The sequence below is a fragment of the Haemaphysalis longicornis genome, unplaced genomic scaffold, assembly GCF_048455015.1.
Source record: "Haemaphysalis longicornis isolate Haplotype H1 unplaced genomic scaffold, Haemaphysalis longicornis Haplotype H1 scaffold_8, whole genome shotgun sequence".
Taxonomy (NCBI): domain Eukaryota; kingdom Metazoa; phylum Arthropoda; class Arachnida; order Ixodida; family Ixodidae; genus Haemaphysalis; species Haemaphysalis longicornis.
The window spans coordinates 162738365-162764370 of NW_027526445.1; the positions used below are offsets into that span (position 1 = coordinate 162738365).

The window sequence follows — 26006 nt, forward strand, 5'->3', positions numbered from 1 at the left end:
CGATGAGCGCTGAGCGCTGCGCTAAGGCGCTTCGTGAAGACGAAGCGATTGCACGTCGCACGTCTCGCCGCGCGAAGGGGTATAAATAAGGGCCAAAGACGCTCGCGTAGGCATTTCTGCCGGGCGCGAAGGCGGCGGCGGCTTCGTGCACGTTGGCCGCGGGCTCCAAGGCCCGCGGAATCCCAGTGGCTCACTATCGGTCATTGCACGAGGTGCATGGGTATAGAGAAACAGCGAACGTGCATACGGTCCGGAGGCAAGGTGTGCTTGCGAGAAGAGGGTTTAAGACTGCAGTTCCGCGCTGGCCTGGATCGTCTTATGCACTCCAGGGATAGGAAACGAGTATTATAATATCAGATAGTAAACTTGCCTGGAAGACATCGCAGTTCCAATCAGGAAAAAGCGAACTTGGGCTGGGCGTGGCATGCGGGGAACTGAGAGCGAAAGGTTAGACCGTCAGGGTAACAGAGCTGGCTATTCAGAGATGTAGCAGAAGATCATTAACTCGATGGAGGGATGAAATCACAAAATTTTGAGGCAAAGGGGGTGCTGGGCAAAGCAAAGCAGGGTGGTTGGGTATAAATGCGAGAGGTGTTCGTCCTGCTGTGGGCTTAACAGACATGATGATGATGATGATGGTGATGATTATGATGATGATGATGATGATTTACGGAAGAGCTATATGTAAACCTGGAAAGAAAATTTTCTCAACAAGGATTACGCGTAACAGAGCGTATGTAAGCATTAGGCTATGTTCAGACTACCGACGTAAAAGCCATATCGTGATCTATGGACGTAAAAGAACGGCATGTCACCCAGTTCGGTTGGCCGAGACGTGAAATGACGTCATTCTTTAAAGTAACAGGCAACAGCCTGAAGTCGGATTTCCTTTTTTGTTTAGGTTCCTGTTCTTCGTCTTCGATTGAAGAATTCGTCGAACTGGAGCTTGCCGAACATTCGCGCTGAGAGTTTCGTAACAGTTTCGAACAACTTCCGGCGTCCGAATACGCCGAAGGTGTCACCGTCGGGAGAAGAATGCGGACGTCGGTCGTCGGCGAACACCGTCACTCAACAAAGAAAGGGCTGCGCAAGAAAAATGGTACGCGCGTCAAGCGCGGCGAGAAAGACTTCGTCCTCGAAACGAACGAAACCTCGGCAACCGGCAACAAGTAGCCCGGCCGTGCGCTCGAGCACGCCCGCCTTCGCCGCGTTCGACGGCCGGGGAATTCCCGGCTGCATGCAGAGGCGGTGACGACCTCATTCCAGCCTCGACACCGCCGTCGACCCGCAGCTCACCAAAACTGCCGCGCCTTGGCGTCTTCCGTTGCATATGCGTACAGCGACGTGAAATGTCTCATCGATAGGGACAAGCCAGACATAAAGAACATTCACTAAGCCTTCGTTGTAAAGAAATCGCTTAATTCAAACTCCCGCTTCACGCGAAGTTTTAATGCGAAAACTTTCTTATACTTCATTTAGCCATAGACCGGTTGGTGGACCGAAAAGCTCTGATAATATCCCTGAACACACAGAGCGTGCGAGTAAGCGGGCTTCTATTGTGTTAAAGCGGCTACTTGAAAATCTCGAAAAAGGACGGTTCTAGATAAAACTGTAGGTTCTAGATAAAACGATACACGCATCTATCGTGAAGAAGGAGTTAAAGGGACCCTGTAACACTTTCGATGAGCGCTTTCACTCTATCCTTCGCGTCTTGCAACACTGTGAAAGCTATGTTTATCGTCAGCACGGAGTGCCATTGCGTGATTTGCTCGTCGCACCAGATACGCCTTCCATTTCTGCTTTGTTTCTGAGGCTTTTTTTTTTAGTTGCTATCGAAAAGCGTTCATTGCTGCAACTGAAGGAAAACCAGCCAACAGCCGCTACATGGCCTTACCGATGTAATTCGGGCCGTCGAAGAACGTCAAGATCGGGAAAGAGAGAAAAATACTTTGAGAGAGTTTCCAAGTTATCTGAGTTATCTGATGAGCATAGAGCAGTAATGTTTAGCTGAGGTACTTTGCGACCCCCTAATCTAAGTACTGGGTGTGTTGGGTGACTACGTTCTGCAAGCATTTAAGATTTCAAAAAAAGTTGAAAAAAGTATTGGAGGGTCCTAAGCAAGACACCATCGCCCTAAGAACAACGGGTTAAGAAAAAGTGAATCATCAAATATAGTTTTTTTTGCTATGTATAAAAGTCAAATATTACGCACGGTCAAACAATATTCCTACGTTATGGTAACGTTCATTTTGTCTTGATGTATAATGCTTCCATAGTCGCAGCGAGACCTTTATCTCGAAGCGCAAAACATGTTTCATATCGCATGCACGCAGTCGATAGTGTGATATTTCGTCTGCGCGACCAGCAGCAACACAAGATTTCAATGTGGACGCGCGGTTCTTTCCTCGAGTTGCGACAATGATTCCCGCTTTTCCGTCCGCGGAAGATCGCGAAGCAGATGGTACGTAAAGAAGAAAACTACGAAGGGCACTGACCGCGCTATATCAACAACAGATGGGCGGACCGTTTAATCGTAAACCCGTAACCGTTATTTATTATCATGGTTCAGTTCCGGTTCGGGTTCAGCGTACCAAAAAATAACGGTTCCGGTTAGGGCTGAGTTCCGCTAAATAACCGGTTCGGTTCCGGGTTTCGGTTCGGTTCGTTTCCGGTTCGACACCCTGATGTGTACATAATATATTGTAATGAAGGGAGAGAGCTCCAGGTCAATAGATTCAAGCTGAGACAGAAGTCCAAGATGAACCCGGACCATCCTTACGCATCAAGCGCCGAACATTCCCAGCGAGATCGTGATTCGTTTGGCTGTTCCGCTTCCTTCGCTACTCGAGCAAAAACTGCCTCCGCTGCTTGATCGATACTGTCCTATTGCCTTCTTAACAAAGACCACTACAATATTATTTTATTTTCTCCCTCTATCTTTCGATTCAGGCGAAAAGCACAAAATCAGTCCACATAACTGGAAACCCCACGGGCAAAGCTAATCCGGAGCATGCCTAGAACACCGAGGTTGCTTCAGTGCCCGAAAGGACGATGTCCAAAAATTAAGCGGCTTCCGTGATCGACCCAGCACAAAAACCACGAAGAAAAGCCCCTCGGAAATTCGTAATTGTAGGAATCCAAAATGAAAACGCCTCATCTGCTGTTACGCCCTCGTCGCGGATTATTTAAGTACACACGCGGTCAAGCCAGCCCCCTTTTTTTTAAGTTCTCCGGGAAATACGGGTCCTTTAGCAGACACGACAGGAGGCGTCTACCGGCTGCGCGTGAGCTGTCGCTTTTGACGTCACTTGTCGACAGCGTACATTTCGTTTCCGGCCTCGCTGAGACTCGGGGGCACTTTGTCGAATCCGCCCTGGACAAACAGCGTGTCAGGCTACACGCCCGCAGAGCCCGTCCCGAGGAGCGCGTATATCCCCTCGACGACGCCGCGAGTGTCTTGGCCTTCTTTTCTCTTCTTACGTTTACCGCCAAAAGTCGCCGACGGGCGTTTCCAGGGGTACGTGCGACTCTCGTCTGCAAAGAAAGGCGGTATCGATGCCCTGAGCGTGCACCTTGTCGAGAAGAAAGCTGGCGGAGGGCTTGGCCGGAAGGATATCGAAGGTGGGTGATAGCAAGATTGAACGCGGTGCTCTTTTAATAGCGGAGCTGTTGTTGCTGGCCGTGACGTGTGCGGCGTCATAAAATGAGGAAAAAAAAAAAAAAAAAAAAACGGGTCATGGTCACTCCCATCGTTTACCATGCAAGTGAACACGCGTTTTAAGAGGAGCACCTGGCGTCGCCCAGGCTAGCGCGTGGCGCTCGTAAGCAAATACCAAGAAAACAGTTCACGTGCGTCCGCGTCTCAAGGGGGCAGCGCAAGACAGCTCGCGCTATAAACGCCCACTTCACGAAGACGGTTGCCGTCAGTTCTCGCGTGCTGACGCGTTCCTATTTGGGAGAAATGTGAAAGCCTGCGGACAAAACGATCCTGGTCCGCCAGTCATGCATGAGGAAGACGTCGATATAGATGGGTACGACGATTACTACTACTACCACAGTAAAAAGCGACGTCGGAACATGTAGATCAACCATTTCAAACCTAATGCAATGCGTGGTGATGTGTCCTTCAGTGCTTACGTAGAAAGAAATCCTCCAGCTTCACTATTTTTCAAGCCTCGCGCGACTTAGTGTAAGCTTCGCCAATTTCTCATTCCGCACGAGGCAATCACGGCGACTTTATACACGAAGCCCGTCCGAATGCTCAAAGTGTCGAGGTCGGGTGTTCAATTCTCAATCTGTGCGCCTGAGAAACTACGGTCAAAGTAGCGGCACTCAGAAGGTCTGCAACATTAACAACAAAAACAAAAATAATTTGGTATTATTAAGGTCGCGAAGCAAGGTTCGGATTTCAAAGTGTTGTGGTGTCAGCCATGGCTTTAGTGCCCGATGCACATGAACACGGGTACATCAAATGCGGATATGCATTAATCCGTTAGAACTCAGAAAGGCTGCACTAACTCTTTCCAGGTGAAAAGAAGCTAAAACAATTGGGTGACAATTGGGTGACAATTGGGCCTTTACGCGCCGAAGTTACACCTGGAGTGTGAGGGCCGCCGTACGGGAGGGCTCCGGATTAATTTTGGCCCCCTGGGGATCTTTAACGTGCGCCGAGACCTCGACCTGTGTACACGGGTGTTTCCGGTTTTCGCTTCCATCTGAAAAAAGGGCCGCTGCGGCCGGGAAATGAATTCGCGCCCTTGGGCGCAGCAGTACATCTCCTTAGCCGCTGATCGAACCACTGGCCACGGTGCCTGTCGTTTTTTTTCTTTTCCTTCGCGACAAACTGAAAATAACTTGAACTGAAAGAATGTTTAGGGAGCTTACTCCTAACAATGTTAGATATACATCAATAGCTCAATATCCATTGGCAATGAAATGGTATAAAACAGGTTTAAGGGCCTAAGATTACACATACAAATGCATAACAAACTAGGGAAATTTTTAGGTTTTACATGGGTAAATGGATCCCCCCCCCTCCCTGGTTTAGTGTGCCATCGCAAATTACAGTACGTTAGTACCCTTCACTTTTTTTTCTTGCGTCTGAACATTACTGACATGTATGCCTAAAACCAATTATTCCTAGAACTTTCAGCGGTAGCGAACTTGAACGGGTTAGACGGGTTTTGTTTTGTTTTCTTTTTTAAAAAATAGCCGCAGTTCTTTTCCACTGGTTGAGTATTAAATTCGTGTTCGCGCGAGGAGGCATCTAGCATATGCCAGTTGCCTTTACAAACAAACACCGGATTTTATATTTTATTAAAATCCGCTCGTGAGATCCTGCTTAACCGTGTTTTCCCGCTAGGGTTAGAACTACCCCCCCCCCCCTTTGTCACAAATTAGTGAACAGAAAAGAAAATCCGACAAACTAAGGTGCTACTACTTGGCGAGAAATCTGTCTCGGAGTTTTTTTTTTTTTTTCTTCTTCTTCGTGTTCTTACAAGAGCAACAAAAAGTCCCTGCCTGTGAACGCGAAGGCAGACGATTCGCAGTCCATGCCTCCGGTCTACGATCGTCTGAAAACACGCACTGCGTAAACACACAAGTTTCAGCACTGGGTATCAAAGCGCACGGAACTACAGGCAACCGCGTGTCGCAAATTCCGCGCAACTTGTCCCCGCCGTGGGGAGTCTTTGGAAAGCGTTTGCGGGGGGGCGCCTTGTTTACCCGGCAGAAAAGCATGCGGTCGTCACTCAGTGCCCGTGTCTATCTCAAGGCAGCGCGCGCCAGAGGATAGCGTCAACGAGAGCGACGTTTCCTTCTCCGCGACTTGCCGCGGCGGCGGCGTCCGTGACGACGCATCGCAAGCCTCGGAACGAGGCTGCGGCCGCGCGAGCAAGCAAGAGGCGGCGTTTGGCGGCGGATGCGGATGTTTGAGCGAAGAGCGTTCCGCTGCCGAACCATCGCCGCGCGCCCCACCGCCGCGATGTCTGCTGCGGTCTGCCCTTTGTTCGACAGGAGCGGCAAGGAGCACAGCGCCGTCGAGAAGGGGAAGGCCCGTCGTCTGACGAAGGGCCCGTTGGGGCCCTTTTTTAACACGAAAGTGTTTTATTCCCGGATACACCACGATTTCTCTCACGTCATATCCGTCACGGAAGTGACGGCAGTACAACGAAGTAAGCGGCCTGTAAAGGGTGCACCCCTGCACACAGGGTCTTCTTGCGGGGAAGAAACCTTTAGTACTAAAAAGTACGTTGTGCTTAAGTCTGTTCGTTTTCAGGTTTTGTACTTTAACACGAACGTGTTTTATACCGGGATACACCAAGATTTCGCTGACGTCACATCCGTCACGGAAATGGCGCCAGTACACCTTTACCGAACTGACCCGCCAGCAAAACGTCGCTCGCCAAGCACACCCACAAGACGGCCGCTGACCCGCAAATCATGCTCAGCTGGAGATTTCGCCGCACATTTCACTTTCGTGTTTTACCGACTCCTATGACAGAGGGATCAAGTTCAGTTTACGAAAGAAACTGAAGCCCGTGGCGGCACTAGCAGGTGTGGAGACAGCCTATTCGTGATCCAGATTCTCATTCAATGCAAGGCATTTGATATAAGAAGACGCAAACACTTCCCACAACTACCGTAATGTTCCGAGAGAACGCCCTCCCCCGAAACATCGCCCCCCTCCCATCTCCCCCCCTTTAGGGGTGAAATATTCAATTTACTTAATGACCCCAAAGATCCCACCCTAAAACCGATGGCTCTAGCGCGGATGAGTGAACAAAATAAACGCTAATCATGTATGCAAGTGTTGATGCGGTCATTTATTCGTCCTTTCCGCACTTGACCCGAAAGATCGCCCATCTCGTATTTTTTTCTTGATGCCTCCGCAGTTTTGGTTCGCGCACGGTGCGGTCACTTTTTTGTAGTTTTCGCACCTGATATAAAAGTTCACCCATCCCGTATGGGTGAACTTTAACAGTCCGGAGACCCCTCTTGATATCTCTGTACTTTGGGTGGGCTTTCTTTCGGAACTTATTAGTATACAGAAAACACATTCCACTACACCCATAACACTTCTAAAGTGACGACACCCTGATTTTTCCTAAGTGCGTTTCAAATTACTCAGGGGAAATCCAATTTTACACTTCATTTCAAACCACGCATAATCACAACCTGGACCTTTAAACCAGCCGTCCTTACTGATTTTAATTCATTTCACATTCGTTTTTACTGAAAGGCTTTAGTATATACTTTTCCACCAATCTCATCAAATAACAATTCTTCGGCGCTTCTTGCCCATAGTCGGCCTTTTGCCATAAAAATCCTGTCATCATCAAGCGTCATTTTTACAATGTGATTTTACAGTTTGATACGTGATTACAATGTTACAATGTGATACCTTACAATGATAAACTTAATTTTACAATGTGAACGTAATTCCAATGTTACAATGTAATACCTTACAATGATAAATTACAATTTTAAACTGTGATACCTGATTACAATGTTGCAACGTGATACCTTACAATGATAAGTTACAATTTTACAATGTGATACATGGTTTTTACAATGACCTGCTACACAGGGACACGCACGCACACACTGGCCCAATTATTGCGACGTGAGGGGGGAAAGTAGACCACTGACGCGGATGAATTGATGCAACAAATGCGGCCTGTGCCTCGACGTTACGCAATTTAAGCGTGGCGCTTTCAGTAGTGTCACGCCTAGATGAAACCTCTCGAGAGATATTGCCTCAGGCCTGGTTACGCGCCAAGATAATGTTCTCGAACCCAGCTGTAGCTCATTCAGGTATGTGCGCTGTGGTGAAGCAGACCTACGAAAGTGCGTGCGCGCGCACGTGCGTGCGCACAGTCAAAACGTCGTTATAACGAAATCGTCTCATTCGAAATCTCGCAATATTCGAAGTGTCTCATTACCCTCACTGCAGTGTATAGAAAACTTTCATGCCCTCTTTTAACGAAGTATCGCGTATAACGAAAACGGCTCATCGACCTGAGGAACCTGTTACATCGGAAGTTTGCTGAATACATATCTTTAAACAGCTTTCAAAGCACTTGGATATTTTTTTAGATCATTTAGGACACCTCAAAAGCTGACTCTTGTCGCAAAAGCGATCGCCGTCACGTGGCTTGCTTCATAACAGTCCGGAGACCCCTCATAATCGGAGAACGGATACAGGTTATATACGACTGGTCACCCGACGAAGCGACCAACTAAGAAGGCACGTTACTTCGCTACGCGACGAAGAGCCCGAATGAACAAGGAGTTACTTTCTTTTATTCTTATAAAATGAAGTTTCACTCGTCCTCCAGCAGCGCAGGGGTCGCTTTGAGGTCTCAATAAAGAACGGCTCGTTGACTCTCAAAAGCTCATTATCCTCAGGTCGCTCGAACACGCGACCAGTCCGCACGCTTCACTGGAGCCAGCCAAGAAGGAAGAGAGGGACGCCGGGATGAGAAGGCGAGAGGGAGGCCGTGGTCTGCACTTCTTCCCCATAGTTCCCCAACTACAGCAGCAGAAGAGAGAACTTGGAGTTTTGGGGAGTTTGGAGCAAGAACATGTACCTTCTTTCCGATCCTGTATATCAGGGGGCGTACTATTGCCATACGACAAGATGTTAAAGCGAAAGTACGCGTTAAACAAGGGGGTAAAAAAAGGAGGAGTATTAGGCCTAGAGAGGTGGCTGAGGATAGACATTCCCCAGACAATTAACTCATAGACTTATATCGAGTTAAAGGAGCCACACACAAAATCTGCTGGTCGCGCTAAAAAAAGGAAAGTTCTCTGAATGCCCGCAGGGGAGGGGAGGGGGGGGGCTGATTTTCGGTAATGACTCGAGAAAGAGAGTGGGGAGGGAAAAAGGAGAAACGGGGAGCGGGAAGCGAGAAAGGGAACGAAGAGGTTGCTAGGGCAGGACGGTAGCAAGCAAAAAAAAAAAAAGATCGAAACGAAGACCTGGATTTGCGCAGCTGCTGGGGGTTATACGTATACGGCAGGTTATAAAACAAACAGAAAAGGCAACGAAAGGGAACAAAACAGTAGGTCCGACATCCATTCCTTTCTCCCTCCCTCCCCATCCGCCCAAAAAATAAGCGGGACAAAAAGAACAATGCCGCCATGAAAACGTAGGCCGGAGGAAATTAGCCCTATATCGTATGCGCAAACGAGCTCCGGGATCGCTTCTTTTATTTCGCCTCTCTTCCCCGGGCTCTGTCTTCTTAGATCACGTTATGCGCCGTTGTTCCGCAGTGTTCCCCACGTCGAGGGGAGCGAAACACAAAAGTGAAACAGGGAGAAAGAAAGAGAGAGAATATCTTCGTTTTGCGTCCACCTCGTTCGGCAGGCTCCGTCTTCGCGCGAGGCTCTTGTGTTTCCTCTTTGTTGGCCGCCGAAATAGTTCGGCCCTGATGTGCGCTCCCTGTCGCTTCTTTTATTAAAGCGCGCGGAACGAAGGACAGGGTAGGCGCGCGTAGGTGGCGCGCAGCGGCTATCTTGCCTATCTCTCTCCGAGCGAGAAACTGCGGTGAAGCGCTTTTTTGTTCCTCCTTTTTCGCTTCCCTTTTCTCCCCGACTCCTTTTTGCGCAGCTGAATCTCGTCTAAGCAACGTGGCGGTGGCTCTAATTACGCCAAATTTGGCTTTGATGCTCGCATTAACGAATGAACGCGAAAGGAGAGCTGCCTCGGCGAACATCCGTCGGGAAATCAAGGGAGCAACGAGGGGTGGGTAGACGTGAGAACGCAAGGGGAAAAAAAAAAAGAAAGTGTGAGGGATGTTAGACGAACGAGAAGAAAAAAAAAAGGATTGAAGATACAGAATCTACTGGCTTTCGCAGACGAGGCCGGCTGCACGCATTGTATGAAAAGCTAGGCGCAGATTTCCTCAGTTTGTTAGTTTTTTTGTCCATTAGTTTGTTTGTCTGTTGTTTGGCCGACTCTTTGCGGTCGCGCGTGGAAATCAAAACTGGTAATAGGTGCCGATGTTGCCGAGCGTTTCATCAGCGCGCATGACGGAGCTCAGATGAGGACTGCTGGGCATTGTTTTGACGAAAAGTAAGCCACAAGAGAGATGAGCGCAGCCCGCCGATAGGGCTGTGTTGATCCGTAACATCATGCTGCGAGGGCTGGAAAGAAGTGCAATTAGGCCACCCGCCATATTTGCACGCTAGACTCGGGAAGAACATAACTTTGGAAAACGCATGAACTGGCAAGCCTCTAACTTTTTGTATTCTTGTACAACTGGCGCTGCACTCGTAGTGCGCTTTCAGTGATACTAATTTGCCGTGCTAAGCAAGTGTGTTTTTTTCTTGCAAGCGAACTCCTCCATTAAATCTTTGCTCCTACAGTTTTCTGTACTGCTGAGTTTTACCCCTGCCCGCGCAAAAGACGCGTCTAAAAGAAAAAAAGAAGTAAAGAAGTAAACAAAGAAAGAAAAAAGGAAACAAGAAAAAGAAAGAACAAAAGAACAAAAAGGAGAGGAAATAAAAGAAAGGAAGAAAGAAAGGAAGATGGGTGGACGGACAGACAGACAGATGATCTCCCCAGGCACGCGCTTTTTACCTCATTGGTTCGTTTTAACTCCACTTACTTAAGCTACATCGGACGGCCAATAGTGGCATTCCTCAAGAACAAAAGTATATACGCCGGATTTTTACCTACCACTGGAACGGCATACGAGGCCAACAAAACGAAATAGAAAGCTAACAGAGAGAGCCTGGTTGACTGAAGCTCAGTATAATTGCGAAATGCGCTAATCTCTACGTGGGAGATGATGACAATAACAGCAACAAGGGTCTTGTAGCATTTCGCGCATCCGGAAATAAGGTCATCTTCGTTTCTACCATGCAACAAAGCCGACACTGGCCGTGCCAAGATACCGATGAAGTCCGCAGTTGCGGCAGGTTGCTAGGGAAGTAACAACCCAGCCTCACATTCGCGACCACAAGAAGACGTTCATGTTTTGAGTCGCGTGCAGGGTGCATGACAGCGGTTCCGTGTCACCAAGGCCTTGTTTGTCGCTGGCAGCACGGAAGAAAGCGTACACCACAAAAAAGAACCCACCCCTACTTTGCCTGTAGCCTACTAGCCTAACGCCTCCAGTACCGCGCGAAAGAACGCCACGCCGCATTGAGCAGTCGCGGAAGAGCGCCCGCAACCGCTCGGGCGCTTCGCAAGCGAACAGCGTTGAAAAAGAAGCTCCAGACAAGCGCAATATATGGCGGCAGTCTCAGTCCAGTAGCGTAACGGTACCGCCGTAAAGAAGTCGAAAGGCATGAAAAGAACGGGAGAGGGAGACGAGATCCTCAAAAAGTGAAAAGAAAGAACGAAAAAAGAAAGGGAGGAAGAAGAGAAAGGAAAGACGGCGACAAGCGCATCGGCAAAGAAGGGCGAGTGGTGACGTCACGGCTCGTAACCGTTACGTGGCGGCGGCCGCGGAGGCTATTGTTCACCCCGCCGCGGCGTGGGTCCGCAGATTTGAAAGAAGCGCGACTTCTAACGGCGGTTTCAAGAAAACGGGGAGAGCCGCCGTTGGGTCCTCCCGTTACCCGCTTTTGAGTAACGGCGCAATGTAAAAGAGAGGGAATGTGGGGGGCGGCATTCAAAAGCGAGCGCGAGCCGTGTACTTCAAGACTGCTGGACGCCGCAGAAAAATATAGTCCAGACGATGACGAAAAAAGTAAAATAAAAGAAGTGAGCAGACCCTTGGTGTATCACAGCTGTCCCTTTCTTATTTTTGGGGAACGTTTATTCGTTTGCAAAGGCTTGTTCTTTTTGTGCCTCACCGGCTGCCTCTGATACCACTCTGAGGAAACCGCTTTCTCGACTACTTTCGCGCTCTTTAGTTTGGAGTAAAGCAGCTCGTGGCGTGTGCTTAAAGGAGTACTGACACGAAATTTCTCGCTTTCAGTTTTTATGCTGTAAAGAATACCTATGGTCCCAGTAATTACGAAAATCGAACCGAAAGGCGTCAGCCACCAACATATAATTAATTATAGCACGTTTATTGCAACCACTTTCAAATTCGGTCGCCGCGCGGGAAAATGGCCGTTCGAAGGAGAGCCTGCAAGCGGACTGCCTGACGTCACGGTCTCCGTGACGTCGGACCGTGACGTCATGGTCTCCGTGACGTCAGGGACGTTCGCTGCATCGTCTGCTACGGATTGCACGCGGTTCACACTAAAGCGCTGGACACATGTACGATTTGTACACTCGATTCGCATGCGACTGATCGTTACGACTGTCACCACGACTAGTCGTACGCGTGAATTTGAGACACATGACGCGATGCGTGCATGCGATGCGTCGTCGGCGTCGCTCCGCCCACCGTTTTTGCTCCATGGTCAACTACGACTATCGCTGAGCTGAATTTGTAGATCCCGCGCGTTTAATCGCAAAAAATGGATAAAGCAGGCAATCGTGAAGCGTTTCCTGCCTTCGGAAACAGTTCGCGCACACGCCGGCCGCGCCTGCCAGCTCGGACACTCAGCGGCTCGATCCGGCGCAGACCACGGTAGCAAGACGGTAGCAACCGCTTGTCGCTGCTCTTCTGAATCAATCTGATCGTTAAAATGAAGTTCCACATGCGAGAAAGTAGGTGTTAGTGTGGTGAAAAATTGTGCTTGGGATTGTTATCAGGGCTTATTTTAAAAGCGGCGATCAGATATCTGCCGCGATGCAAGCGTATACGCTGACCGGCCCCCCGCGGCGCGCGGCGGGCGGTGCGCCGACCGGTCGAGAGATGGCAATACCTGCGCGGAAACGTGAAGTGCGCACTTCGCAAGCCTTGCTCACAGCGGTACCGCAGCCAAGCCAAACCTCCTATCGAAGCGAGACCGCCCACAACAACAGCGCAGGCTATCGCTTCCGGTTCCGGAAACAACTGTATGACGTCATGCTGAATCGGCCGCAAAATCGCGGATAGCCTGACGTCACACCCTAAGCGATTTCGCTAGTGCTGCCGATTTGTAATAGTTCGCGGCCAGGGCAATTAAAATCGATTTTTGATGCGTTTCCAGCCTCGGATCGCTCCAAAAATTTCTGTGGGTAATCTGTACAAACTACTGAAGCCAATTATATCGTTATTTAGGCCTCTAAATTTGGTGTCAGTACTCCTTTAAAAACACTGGGGGCACGCACGCACTACTAATATCCACACGGCAGACGGCAGCGAGAGAGAGAGAGAGAGAGAGAGAGAGAGAGAGAGAGAGAGAGAGAGAGAGAGAGAGAGAGATGATCCGAAAAAGGGAATTTCCGGTTCTCTAAAGACGTCGTCGCTTGGACTCGCATATGGCTCACGCCTGTATTCCAACGAGATCGCGACTGAAAAGAACGTAATTAGCAACCCGCCAAACAAGGGCCTAGCAATGCCTAGGTTGGTGCAAGAGAACGGATAATTTGTCCAAAAACATCACTTCTCACAGAATATTCCATAGTTTGCGCAGCCAGATGCCTATTCCGACTACAGTTCCCGGTCCCGTTCTCTGCACTTCCAAACGTTGGCTTCATCGCAAAGTTTCCCTCTGTCAAGAAACACGCAGAAATGCCAGAAAGTGCCCGAGTTCCGGGTGCAACTAAGCTGAAGCAAGGCACCGCTCGCCGGCCGGCTCGGGCCGCAGCCAAGCCAAGCCAAGCAAGCAACGGGTTGTCGGCGCTTCGCGTATAGTAGAGCTTTTCGCTTTCCGCTTGGCCTCCCACAACAGACCCGAGCAGCGCTCGGGAAAACAACGAGCCAAAAAGAAAAGAAAACCCTCCGAAAGGAGGAGTGGGGGGACCTCCCGCTTATCTGGCAACCACCTGGCTTCGAAGAGGGCGAAAGCGACGCCGCCGAGAGAGACGGCGCGACGCCTCCGTGGGGTGCAAAGGCGAACGAGAGAGTTAGAGCAAAAGATGCAGAGAAAACACAAAGATAGCGGCCATCAAGCCTACTTTCCCAGCGCTGACAAGAAAGCAAAGAGCGACCCACGCGAGCGAGCGACGTGGAGACCGTAAGTCCAGGAGATAAAAGGAAAAAAGGAAAAACCAGGCAGGGCGGTTGTGTGTAAGGTAGGAGTGGGGGAGAGAAGCGAAATATCAAACAGGCTGCTGCTGTATGGAAAAAGGGGGCGGGGAAGAGGGGGGGACGCTGTCCGACTGAAAGCCGAGAAAACGGTAGGAGCCGCCGCGGAAACCGAAAGTAAAAGGAACGGAGGGGCGAAACGACCCGAGCGTGGCACGCGTCCGCACGCGTCAGTGGGGAGAGGAGGAACAAAAGGCGGAGGGGAGGGTAAAAAAAGAAAAGAAAGCAAGAAGGAAGAGAGGCGCCTGTAAGACAAGTTGGCCGGTACGGCACTCTCGCTTGCTTGCTCGCCGAGCGCGCACGTTGAAAGTGGAAGGGGGAGCAGGGGGGAACGTGAGAGTGCTTCGCCACCCCGCACGCGTGCGTGCGGGAGGAGTGACAGACGCAGGGGGGAGGAAGGGGGCGCCAAGAGTCCCGTAAGAGAACCGGATAGCGTCCCGGCCGGAGCTTCTACTAGCAGACTGCCGGGGTAGAAAAAAAAAGGGAGAAAGAGCTGGAGGGGGGCAGGAGGTACGGGGGGAGAGCTCCCCTCGCTGCCGAAGCAGCAGACACCGGCGGCGGCCGCGCAAGACCAGCTGCCCAGGCACCCCGGAGATATATTACCGCGGCCTATAACGGTTTCTTAATTCTGTCTTTGTGTTGGTGGCGTCTTTTTCCGGGACCGAGCGCGTGTGTAGTAGTAGTAGTAGTAGTACATTGTGCTCTGACGGTGCACGCTTTCTGGCCGCGGTGAGCCGCCACCAGTTGGTTTGGGACGCAGAAGAAAGCCGCTTTGGGACGTCGGGGGGAGACGGCGGGGGCTCCTGAAGGGGGGAGGCAAGGAGCCCACCTCGACGGGGTGTCTCATTTTGTCGGGGGCCCCGGCGGTGGCGCACGAGGCATTCGCGTGCAGGGCAAAGTGGTTGTACGATGGTGGGGGAGGAGGCGTTCAGCTGTGCGCGGGGTTTCCTCGACGCTCACGGAAGGAGGGGAAGTGGGGGCTGACGGGGAGGGGGGGATGCAGACTTGGAAACGCAAGATGAGGCCAGGAGGAGAGCCTGCGAAGCGCGTTCCCCGAATGCGTCACGCGCCGGGCCCTTTGTTGGCTCACCCGCCGAGAATCCTCTGGCGTGTACAGAAGATTCCTGATCTCTTCTCTTTCCCCGCAGTGTCTTTTATGGCGCCCCTTCTTTGTTCATCGTTTTTTCCCTAGGAGGGGAGGTAGCGTCGGTGGGAATCTATGGGCTGGATCGTGTAATATACGTCAAGGAAAGCCCCGTCCCCCCGTGAGCATCGACTTCCCAGGCTCAAGTCGTAACGGTTACGAAAGAGCGCCACGCGTTTCTCACGCCAACGGCGCGCGCAGTGTGTTCAGCGTGCAAGGCCGCATAGCCTTGCAGTTATGTACGTAGGCTTGATACTAAAACGCCGTCTAGCGAACAGGGTTAAAGGCTTTGCGGGACGATCCGACTTCCTTGCGGCAGTTTTGTTGATGCCGCACATCGTGCGTTGTACCTTCAGTGCCAGGAGGTATCACCAGAAAAACAAGACTCCCATTTTGTTCTTGCATTCTCGGATATCTCAAAATTGGCCGTCTAAAATGAGCGGCGCAAATTAACACGCTCGTTCGGTGCCTGATTGTAACAGACGGGAGCTTTCGATAAGGGCAGCCCCTATCAGTCAATGACACTAATTGGCAGGCAGAAATACAGGTGATGAGCCACGGCATCATACAATACATATAAGGCTGCGTGTTACAATGACCTTTAAGGGTCAAGTCGGATACGGTACATTCCTTCTTCAGACACCCCCCCCCCCCCTTTTTTTTTTTTATAAGTGCAAAGCAATTACAGAAGCTACATCGTGAACGGCGTTGACTTTTAGGGGGAAGCCCCCTTAGGGGCTGGGGTTGTTGGCGTCTCCTGTCGTCGTCGTAATCGTCGTCTCATGTAGTCACGGTACTAAAACACTGGGAAACTCGTTTACGCGTCGCACTAGAACGTAACGCGCGCTAAAAAAAACAGTACACGCGTTTACGCCTCGATCTGGAGCGTTTCATGCTTCAAAAACCAGAGACCTTTACAGCAAAGCAGTATACCTCTACCCCCCAACGGTTTCATCTCCGTGGGCAAAAACGCCAAGGCGGCAAGAATACACTTATACACTGCATGCTTCACCGCTCTCCAGGTTTCACGTTAGTGGAGATGGCCCGGGATTTTTTTTCTCCGGCGTCCCGTCAAGTATACCACAACAATCCTTCAGCCCTCCCGTGACATCCGGTATGTATCTGTTTTTTAACGCAGCTCGCGTCACAAGGCGCACATTTCGAGTGGGTGCCGCCACAGCGCCGTTCTCACCGCAAGGTCCTTGGGGTCACATCTCCAGTTCGGACGGGAAGCGCGGCAACGGGACACCGCGGGACGAAAGGCGACAAACACGCCGCAGACAGCTCGGCAGCACGGCCGGCCGTCTGCGACACTTTCCGGCCGTGTCTCCGCCGGCGCACACTCGAGGTTGTGTGACCCGACACTGCTGGTTCGCTAGCCGCTCACTCGTTTTTAACTTGTCTGGTGATTGGTTGCAACTCACGACCGGATGCGGTTTGCCGGCCAGACTTTTGTCTCGTTTAGCGATGATCCCAGCGATCGCGCAGGTGGGATTCTATCAGTGAGCGTGTGCATACAAAGTTATGTCGGCGGCGCTGGTGTAACTTAGTCGTGTCAGTGTTCCGCGAGAGACACTGCAGTGCGTCGCTGCACGCACGTCGCCAAGGGTCGCCTTTCAGCGCTGACTTGTCCGCGGTTGCGACACAAAGGAGTTCGCTTGCTGTGTACATCGCAACGTGAAGACAAAATACAAGCTTGATTCGTTAAGAAAGGTGCTTTGTCTCGATAAAAATTATACCGATTTTATCAAAAACTTCAAACGAATAATGCAGCTATTAAGGAGAACAGATGAACCAGTGGCGAATCCAAGATGCAAGGGTATAATTCCTAGTAGCATGCGCGCAATAGACGTACAAAAAAAAAAAAAAACAGCATAGGACATATCGTTGAAACAATCGGCACTCTAAAGCGTGTGTATAGTCGTGACAAACTAGCGACACACACACGCATCCGAGCGGCCGAGCTAAGTCGTTGACGTGACAGTACACGCACTCTTTGCACGCAAGAACTCCAACGTCGACATGCTTGCGACCTTAGTAGCAAGTGGTCGCCCGTCCATCGCCTTGGTTTTCGCCGCACTGCCCGCGTAACCACAATAAGATGGCCGTACTGGAATTTATCGGACTCCTTCTTTGTTTGAATCGATATCTCCCATTAAACGCTTGGCACGCACTCTACGAGAACAATGAAACAATGAGCGCTCTCCACTGCGTTTCTTCTGCACGTTGTGTGACTATCCGCCCTCTCTGCACTGAGCGATGCCACAAGGTAGGTCACTGGTGCCTTTCCTGCATTCAGGGCACGCGGCAAGACAGGAGGCTCGAAAGTATTGCACAGTACATACCGAAGGGGAGGTTTCCAGCTGTTACTCGCGCAGGTTGACAGTGAGAAGGGGAGAAGAAAAGAACAAGGAAACTTTACATGGTAACCTCATCTCACTTTAAAACCGCGTCTTTCCCACTCAGTAGTATTGGCCACGCGGAGACAAACAGACAGACAGACAGACAGACAGACAGATAGATAGATAGATAGATAGATAGATAGATAGATAGATAGATAGATAGATAGATTGTAGAGAGAGAGAGAGAGAGAGAGAGAGAGAGAGAGAGAGAGAGAGAGAGAGAGAGAGAGAGAGAGAGAGAGAGAGAGAGAGAGAGAGAGAGAGAGAGAGAAATATTCAGTTCCTCTTCTGGCTGAGGCCTCATCATTACAGGAGGCAAAAGTATTTGCTCACATGTTGGTCTTAAAGGGTTATGGCAGGTCTGGCGGGGTACCTACTGTCTTCTGGACAAAGTCTACCATCCACAGCTGCAGCTGGCGCGTGGTCAAACCAGTCAATCACTCCCTACTTCGGCATAGCCATAACATGTGCTCTTCACTAACCGGCACGTGGCATACTTCGCATGTACATTGGAGGGGGACTATTGATATGGCCTTTGAATATGTATACATTGTCGGGTGTGAGTATAGTAGAGCATTTTTCTGGAACGAAGTACACTTACTGGGGATGGCAGGGTTTTAATCAAGCAGGCATGTAGCAGGCCACTTTCGTTCTGAGCTTTTCCTTCGACACCAAAGTCGATGCCCACTCGCGACCTGTAAGCACCCGACACATTCTTTTCTCCGTCGTGACGAAAATAGGCGCCGCGTATCGCTTACTGGCGTGCCTTGCGCTGTCCCTTCGGAGGAGCCGATCCGATAAGACAAAGGCGACAAAGACTCGGCGCTTGCTTGTTGTTGAGCTAAACAACCGAGGATAACGGGACAGACAAAGGAAGTATACAAGTCGCTCCGTGCGCAAACTCGCGGCAGGTGAGCTCAAGGGACCAGGGGTGGTCGACCAAGGGCGTTAGCAGCTCTCGGCTTTTCTTTGCCGGGGAACTCCGAAACAGGGGAGCTTAGCCCCACTACTGTCAGCTGATTGCGAGCTCTTTTTCTGGCCGCTATCGCCCACCGTACACACAGCGTATACGCTGCAGCGAGCGTGCTTGTTTTCACTGCGATAGCCCGATTGTCTGAACGGAGATAGCGCTGAAGCTCCCTTTAGGGGCCGTTGCACCAACCGGGCTCGTATTTAGATCATTGTTGTCGCTGTCATTAGGCGAACGAGGGGTTATGGCAGAGGGCTACGAAAATATCTACCATCACTTCCTAAAGAAAGTTGAGAGACGCGGGAAAGCTAAGAGTACGTCGAACCTTCGCTGAAGGTGCGTCCGACCAATTGTTAAACCTTCGAAGACCCAAATTAGAAACGAAGAACGACACAACTGAAAGTTGGGCGAGTTGGTGATACCTGTTGGGAAAAAGCGCGAAAAACGATTAGTATAGAAAAAATTCCCCGCATTTCCCCGAGGGGAAGAATGTGAAAGTGCGAATGCACGAGTTGAATTTGCGCGGTTCGGTAATGTTCGCGAAAGAGAGATCACACACACACACACACACAACTACAAAGAAAGAAAGATGCATTTATTCACAGACACCTATTTGTGTTGTCGTTGTACTTGATTGCTAGAGCGGATCTCAGCTTTGAAATTTCGTGTCAGTACTCCTTTAAGCGGGTGCATTAGCCCTTCTCACGCCCGATTCCTGGCCAATCCCCCACGTGGGTATGTGCCATGTCAGCGGCCAGGCAGCGCGCGCCCATCTCCCCCCGTTGCCAAGGAAGACGAGGAGATTCCTGGCCAATCCCCCACGTGGGTATGTGATGCGGACATCGCCGGTGGACGCAGGTTCAGGGTCGCTTAAGGAGTGCATTGCACTTAAAAACGACTACACGTAGCGCGTCGTTCTTTTCTACGTGTAGCCGTTTTTCGCGCTTTTTCCCAAGACGAAGAATGAACCTATGTGACGAGCTTTTTTCCGCTTTAGGTAAACGCATCTGCGAACGATTTAAAGGGATACGTGGTTCAGGAGGAAAAGTTATGCTCTTCTTCATGATAGATGAGCGCATTGTCTCGTTTAGAACCGTTCCTATCTCGCGGTTTTCAAGTAACCGTTTCAACACAAAGGAATTTTCACGCATGCGCCGTGTGTCCGGAGATCTTACCGGAACTTTTCGGTCGACCAACCGGTCTATGGGGAAATACATACGTTTTTTGACAGGACAACATCGGCCCCACTAAGAAAGCTTTCGCTTTAAAAAAAAATTTAACTGTCAGACAGAGCAAGGCATATGGGGTTAACACATCAGGGGGAAAGGACGCGTCTGCGCACGCGTCTCCCCGCTCCGAGGACCGGAGCTGCATGCTACCGGAAGAGCCGCCGGATTGGCCGCTCTATAGCACGCGTCCGACCTGCTAGATAATTTGCCGCGCCACATCGGGAACTGAATTGTTCAGACACACATGTGTCCGCCGCTTTAAAAGCAACTAATAACTACGCAATACGTAACCAAGTTGTCAGGACTCTTATTTTGCATTAGGCAACCGCAGCCACGCGGTGCAAAGAGACTAATTCCTTCCGAATTGTTGGGCTTATTTACAGTGTATAAGCAAACACAGCAGAACACCCGGCTCTGTGGCAGGCAACCGCTAACCGCTGCAAGCGTCCTGATACTTAGTCGAAGACTATGGGTTACCTAGGTTATGAGCCCATATGCGTACGTACTTCCAGTGAACGAGCTCGGAAAAAAAAAATAGTTCGAAGCCCTGTTTCCCTTAACCGCTGCTACCCAGACCTTTACTCAAACCTCTTCACTTTGTGCAACAGCAGAGCCAACCTACACCACATAATATGGTCCTGCCATGAGCCGCAAAAAATACGACCGCCTTTAATAGGAAATGCGATGTAAATACATTTAAAATATACAAAATTAAGACTGCAGGACAATGGGAGACTGTTCTGCTCAGCTCCACACCGGAGGCACAGCTCACAGCAGTCAGGATGGCCGAAGCCGCTGCGAGGAGCGAAGGAATCCTGGCTCAGGACTGAGGGAGGGAGACCGCCAAAGTCGTCTATCCTTCAGAACCCACCTCGGGGATCAAATAAAGTCATCTCTCTATCTCTCTGGAGATCCATTCGCGGATCTTCAACAATGCGCTAGCATGTAGTCCCTCTCCGTCACTAACCTTAGGCTCGGCCCGATTCGCACGCCTTGCTGCGGGTTCATAAGTCCGCAAGGCGGCGTTTCTCGCATGTCCCTCGCAAACCGTGCCAGCCGTGCACCTCTCTAAGCGGCTCAGCGGTCACGCTCGCTCGCTTGAGCAGCGACCTTGGCAGTCCCCATCCGTGTCGGGATTGCGTAACACTCATTCCAGTTATTTCCTCTATTAAAAGCGAAGCTGTTTAGCAATTCCTTGATTCCAGCGTTTCACAAGGCTCAGTATAACAGTATAAGGAAAGGAAATCACCGCCAGCGGCAGGATTCGAACCTGTGTCTGGTAGATCAACGGAGTTAGAGTCAGTCGTCTTACCCACTCGGCCACTGTTGTTTTCTTTTTTTTTTTTTTGCTTGATTGCCAAAGGCAGACACTCACAAGGAAAGGGGGGGGGGGGATGAGATCAACCAGGGGGGTTGATTGTCTCAAACACCACCGCCATGCTTTCAACTGTCAGTTATTTGTGCACTTTCATCCCAGTAAGTTCATGCATTACTGACAGTAAATCATCACAGCAACCTTGCTTAATGAACACTTCGCGTTTTTTACAAACATTTTGCACGAAGTGAGAGCACACTGAACGTACACCTACATCCGCATTCCTAACAGCCATGCGGCTCCTCCAGATTACGTGCAGGCCTAGGAGAAGAAACAAGTCATACGGTACAGTTTCAGGCACGATAGATAAGTATATATACCGAATGCCGCGGGATGTTAATTAGAGGAAGGTCTTTTCAAGAGTTCGTTGGAGCACGTCTTGTCCACTCGGCTACGACCATGAGTTCGCACCCGAGAGTCAAACGGCTTACTCATTCGCTCTGACTGCGGGGAGAGGCATCACGCCACCTAATCGACACAGAAAACGTGCACTGGCAGCAGACTCCATTTTACAATTGCGTACAAGCGGTAAGGGGAGCCGCAAATCTCGTCAAGGCGTCGTGAGACCGGCGCATCGGCAGAGGCAGCAGCAAACCAGCCGCGCTTCGACTTGACGTCTCCACGGCGACGACGGAGCGAATGCAGCGCCACCGCTGTCCCGCGCCCTTTCGTTCTCAGTTGTGCCGCTGTGGGGGCGGATTGACGGAGAAAAAAATTAGCAGTGGCTTAGCTGGGCTGTGCCAGGTTATAGGTAGCATTAGCTAAGGTTCAGCTGGTTATTCTTACCTTTCCTGGTTGCCTAGGATTAGCTTGATTATCATGCTTACTGCTGCTTCAATGACACACGCACGGTATACGCTCTATGTGACACATGTATATTTATCGAGCGGTTCCGGCACAGCGTCACCAATCGCCCAAGAGCTAAGCTGGTTTCACAGGCGCACGACGGTGTTGCTGCGACGCACGAGCCATCGGTTCCACACCCGGCTACCCCTCGCATGATCATCAAGTGGACCGGGCCGCCACGTGCCGAACGGAGGTCGGCGAAGACGCTGGGCAAGCCTCTCTTTGTGCTTGGACATTTAGGAGGGCTTAAATCTCAGCCCGAATCCAACGCATCGTCAAACAAAGCAGCCGTGAAATTTTAAGTGAAACTGCTTAAGTTCGGACTGAAGAGCCGCTTTTAGATGGAGCAAGCACGCGCGTCACCTCGGCAAGGAAGGGCGTTTCGAAAATTACTAATAAAACATGCGCGCATATAGGGTAAGATCTACCTACGAGAACAGAGGACGACGATTAAAAAAGTAAATAAACAGCAATTTGTGCTTCATCATTGACGATCGGTTCGCAGAGTGGGCAAAGTTAATATAGCGCACGACCAGTTAGAAAAAATGAACCGAACCTAGCTAACTACAATAAATTAGTTGCAATTGTGATGTGTACTAGTTTAAAGGTTTTTAAAAACAGCTTCCAAGACAACAACACAAAATAACTTTCTTTATGGGGAAAGATGCAGAAAATGTATCAGGGTCAAACTGTCTGCAGAGGCGCATGCAGTGATCGTGTGCTGATCGAAATAACGTACAATATAGGTTCCTCTAAAATCGACGTATACATTAAAGTAACTACGGTGGCCTAAAACAATACGGCGCGATCCTAACGCGCTTCCAAGCCTAACTGTATATCGTCGCGGTGTTGAACGGTAATATCGAAATTGATTGGCGAACTGTATTTAAGTATCCGAAAAATTATCTCCAACAGTACGGACGAGAGAACAAGCTAAAACATTTTCCACTGAGCCGTCGACGTCGCGTTAAAAACGTGCGACAACAGCATACGGTTTGAAGTCTACAAACTGCGCGCTTTCAAAGAAGCATTTGGTTTTTTCATTTCAACGCCGGTTCACAGCAGTGTTTCTATTTCCGACCTTTTTTTTTTTGTACAGGCAAGAGGATTCTCCCGAACTTGCTCCGTGACGTCACGGACTGTAAAAGCGATGAGTCATTGCAGCCTTTAAAAGAGGTCATATGCCCGCTAATTATGCGGGGTGGTTTGCGGGACCCCAATTTTACAGCGGAGATTTAAAGGACGTCTCCCCTCGCGCCGTGGACGGGGAGGGATAATTATAAGCGTCAGCGCCCTCTGAGGGAGCCCAAGCTGGTGTGTCCCATGTTCGCTATAGTAACTGAGCGTTTCGAAAAACCGTTTAGAGCTTGAGCAGGTGTTTTCACCTGCTTATCAGAGCCGTAAGTCGTCTCATTAAGAAAAAAAAAGTTTCGCATTTCGACATTGCATGCTCAGAGAATATTCGATTTAAAGGACTCACTTTATTACCCCCCCCCAAAAAAAAAAAAAAAAAAAGAAGAAGAAGAACGCAGCATTCTGCCGCCCCTGCACGCCACGTAACTTCCTCTCCTCTGCCCCCCCCCCTCGCGCTCCACCCGTGATGAATGCAATGTAGATTTGATCAACTTAGTTCAATTTTCCCGCGTTCGCACTACTCTCGCGCCATCTGCGGGGACAGCGCGCATTTGATTATTTATCTTTTGTTTTTGTTTCGTTTAAAGCAGCAACACCTCGAGTTGATTTTTCTAGTACTTGCTTTATCTCCCCTGTCTTCGACACCACTTTTAACGCCGAATTTTTTGCATTAGCTATTGGAAAGATCAATCCAATATGTATCCTAATTAAGAGAACGCTGGTACTCTAGGTTGTGTTTTTGTATGTTTCTATGTGGTTTTGTATGCTTCAAATATGCTTGAGGTTTCCTTTGCGTTTAGTAAGTATTCTTGCCTTTTGGCCGAGTGGCTGAACCGAGTGAACCACATCCAGACCGAAATTTTTGCAGTTGGATACCCCAAGAAACACTATCGTCTTTAAAATCAGAACGGAAAGCACGAATATATACATTTACTTTAAAACACGTGCGGCCCCGTGTGACTGACTTACAGCACGCATAAAGCGGAATAAGACTTACGGTGGTTGTTGTTGTTGTTTCACGTCTTTGTACGGCTGCTGTAACGAACGTCTATGGCCGGTACGACCCTAAGTGTATGCCTATACGCCAAAGAGCTTCGGGTCTTGTAAAGCTGTCGACACATACAACAATTGGACCGACGCACGGCAGCTCTTACACAGACAAGGTAAGGAGACGGTTCGAGAAGAAAACTCGCTTATCGCGGACAGTTACGGGTAACCAATAGATCCTTCCACATTACAACTGGGCGCGCTTGCCAGAGAGACGCATACCAGTCTGGAAATTTCTTGCGACCACCAAATTTAAATTACGGTCCAAGGGCCCAAAACTACGCTTTGGCGCGCACCGTTGTGGAGGTTGTACCATCTGGAAGTTGTAAATATAGTGCACACAAACCTTGCCTGTTTTCCTCCTTCACAAGGAAAAAAAGAAAAAGAAAAGAGAGTTGCCAACCGGGAATTGAACTCACGACCTCTCTCTCAAAGAGTGAGCCACAGCGGCTGGTTTGACGGCAATTACAAACCAACGAAATGCCATAAAGTTTGCTCCTTTCTCACGTTTAACATTCAATCTTTTTCGACAAGACAACGCGCTCAATTTCGCCCGCACTCAATCGCACTCATTTCAAAGAGTATCAGAAATACTGCGTGTTATGTTGGCCTCCGATGACGGCTTGACATTGTGCGAAAAACCCTTTATTGCCACTTACACTACGCATTCATTATCCTCGCCGGATCGCCGGTCAGCTAAATCAGCCGGTTGTCACTTCACGGACGTGACCCACTGCACCACCACAGGTTGTAGTGCAGCTAGTCAGAACTTAAAAAGTGTGAGCACAAAACTAGCGAAGCTCTTTGTGATCAGAAACAGGCTTTTTAGCGCAGCTGACACAAGGTTGTTGGACCAACGGCAACGTTTTTAACGGACGGAGAAGAGAAACCGATACGGGCTGCCGCATAGAGTACGATTGAGTTCCGGCAACTTTCAAGCCGTAACAAGCCACTAAATAAGCCAAGCCGAGTTCGCCATGAGCTGTTAGATTGTGCTGGGCATCGAACTTACCTTCCGTGAGCGGCCTTTTTCCAATTTTTCACGCCCCGGGCAGACGGTTGAAACACGCACGTCCCACACACAGCGAAGACAGCGGCGGCGGCGGCGTCGAGAACGGGTTGCTCGTCCACGGCACGGCGCGCGCTTGTGCGGGCGCTCGCGAGGTGGCGCGGGGGTCGGCGGCAGCGTAGCGAGGAGCCTTCCGTTCTCTCCTGAGGGAGCGTAGGGCCGGCGGCTGCTTCGGAGGGAGCGTCAAGGAAGAATACGGCGCCGACGGAGAGCTCCGGGTGCGACTGCGCCGCGGACTTGCGCGGCGGCGCGCCGCTGGCGGGGCGAGGGGGGCGAGCGCGACGGGGCGGGAAGGAGACCGCCTCCGAGAGCACACGCCCAGCGCCGCCGGTGCCCCTTGAGCCGTCGCCGGCTCCGACGTCGAGTAGCGCGCCGCTTCCTCTGCAGTCGACGACACGCGCCCTCCTCGGGCGCGCGCGGTTCGCGTGCGCGGCTCGCTGCGCTTTCGGCTCCGCGATGCCTGGTTTTCCATTGTTTGTCCTTGGTGCTCATTTCTGCTCTAACGGCGCAACTTGGACGAGGACGAAGCGGAGAAGACGCGGGTGCTGATGAAGCAGAAATTAATTCGTACCAACTCGCCCCGCTTACTATTAAAACCCGCTTAAACGCGCTTACTATTCTCTTTCCAACATTTCGGGCCGTTCGTTACGGCAGACGCTACTACAGCCTCGACGACTTGGCTGAAACCGCATATGCCGGATAGCTTTTC

The 26006-nt window shown here is 50.4% G+C and overlaps 1 protein-coding gene across 1 annotated transcript in view; it reads right to left on the reverse strand.

Annotated features, from left to right (window-relative positions):
* Pros (homeobox protein prospero) overlaps positions 1–25524 on the reverse strand; it is a 211335-nt gene extending 185811 nt beyond the window's left edge. The window contains exon 1 of the mRNA XM_077681151.1: positions 25241–25524. The gene's annotated coding sequence lies outside the window, so the exon portion shown is untranslated. The remainder of the gene's footprint in view (positions 1–25240) is intronic.
* Positions 25525–26006: the final 482 nt, after the last annotated feature.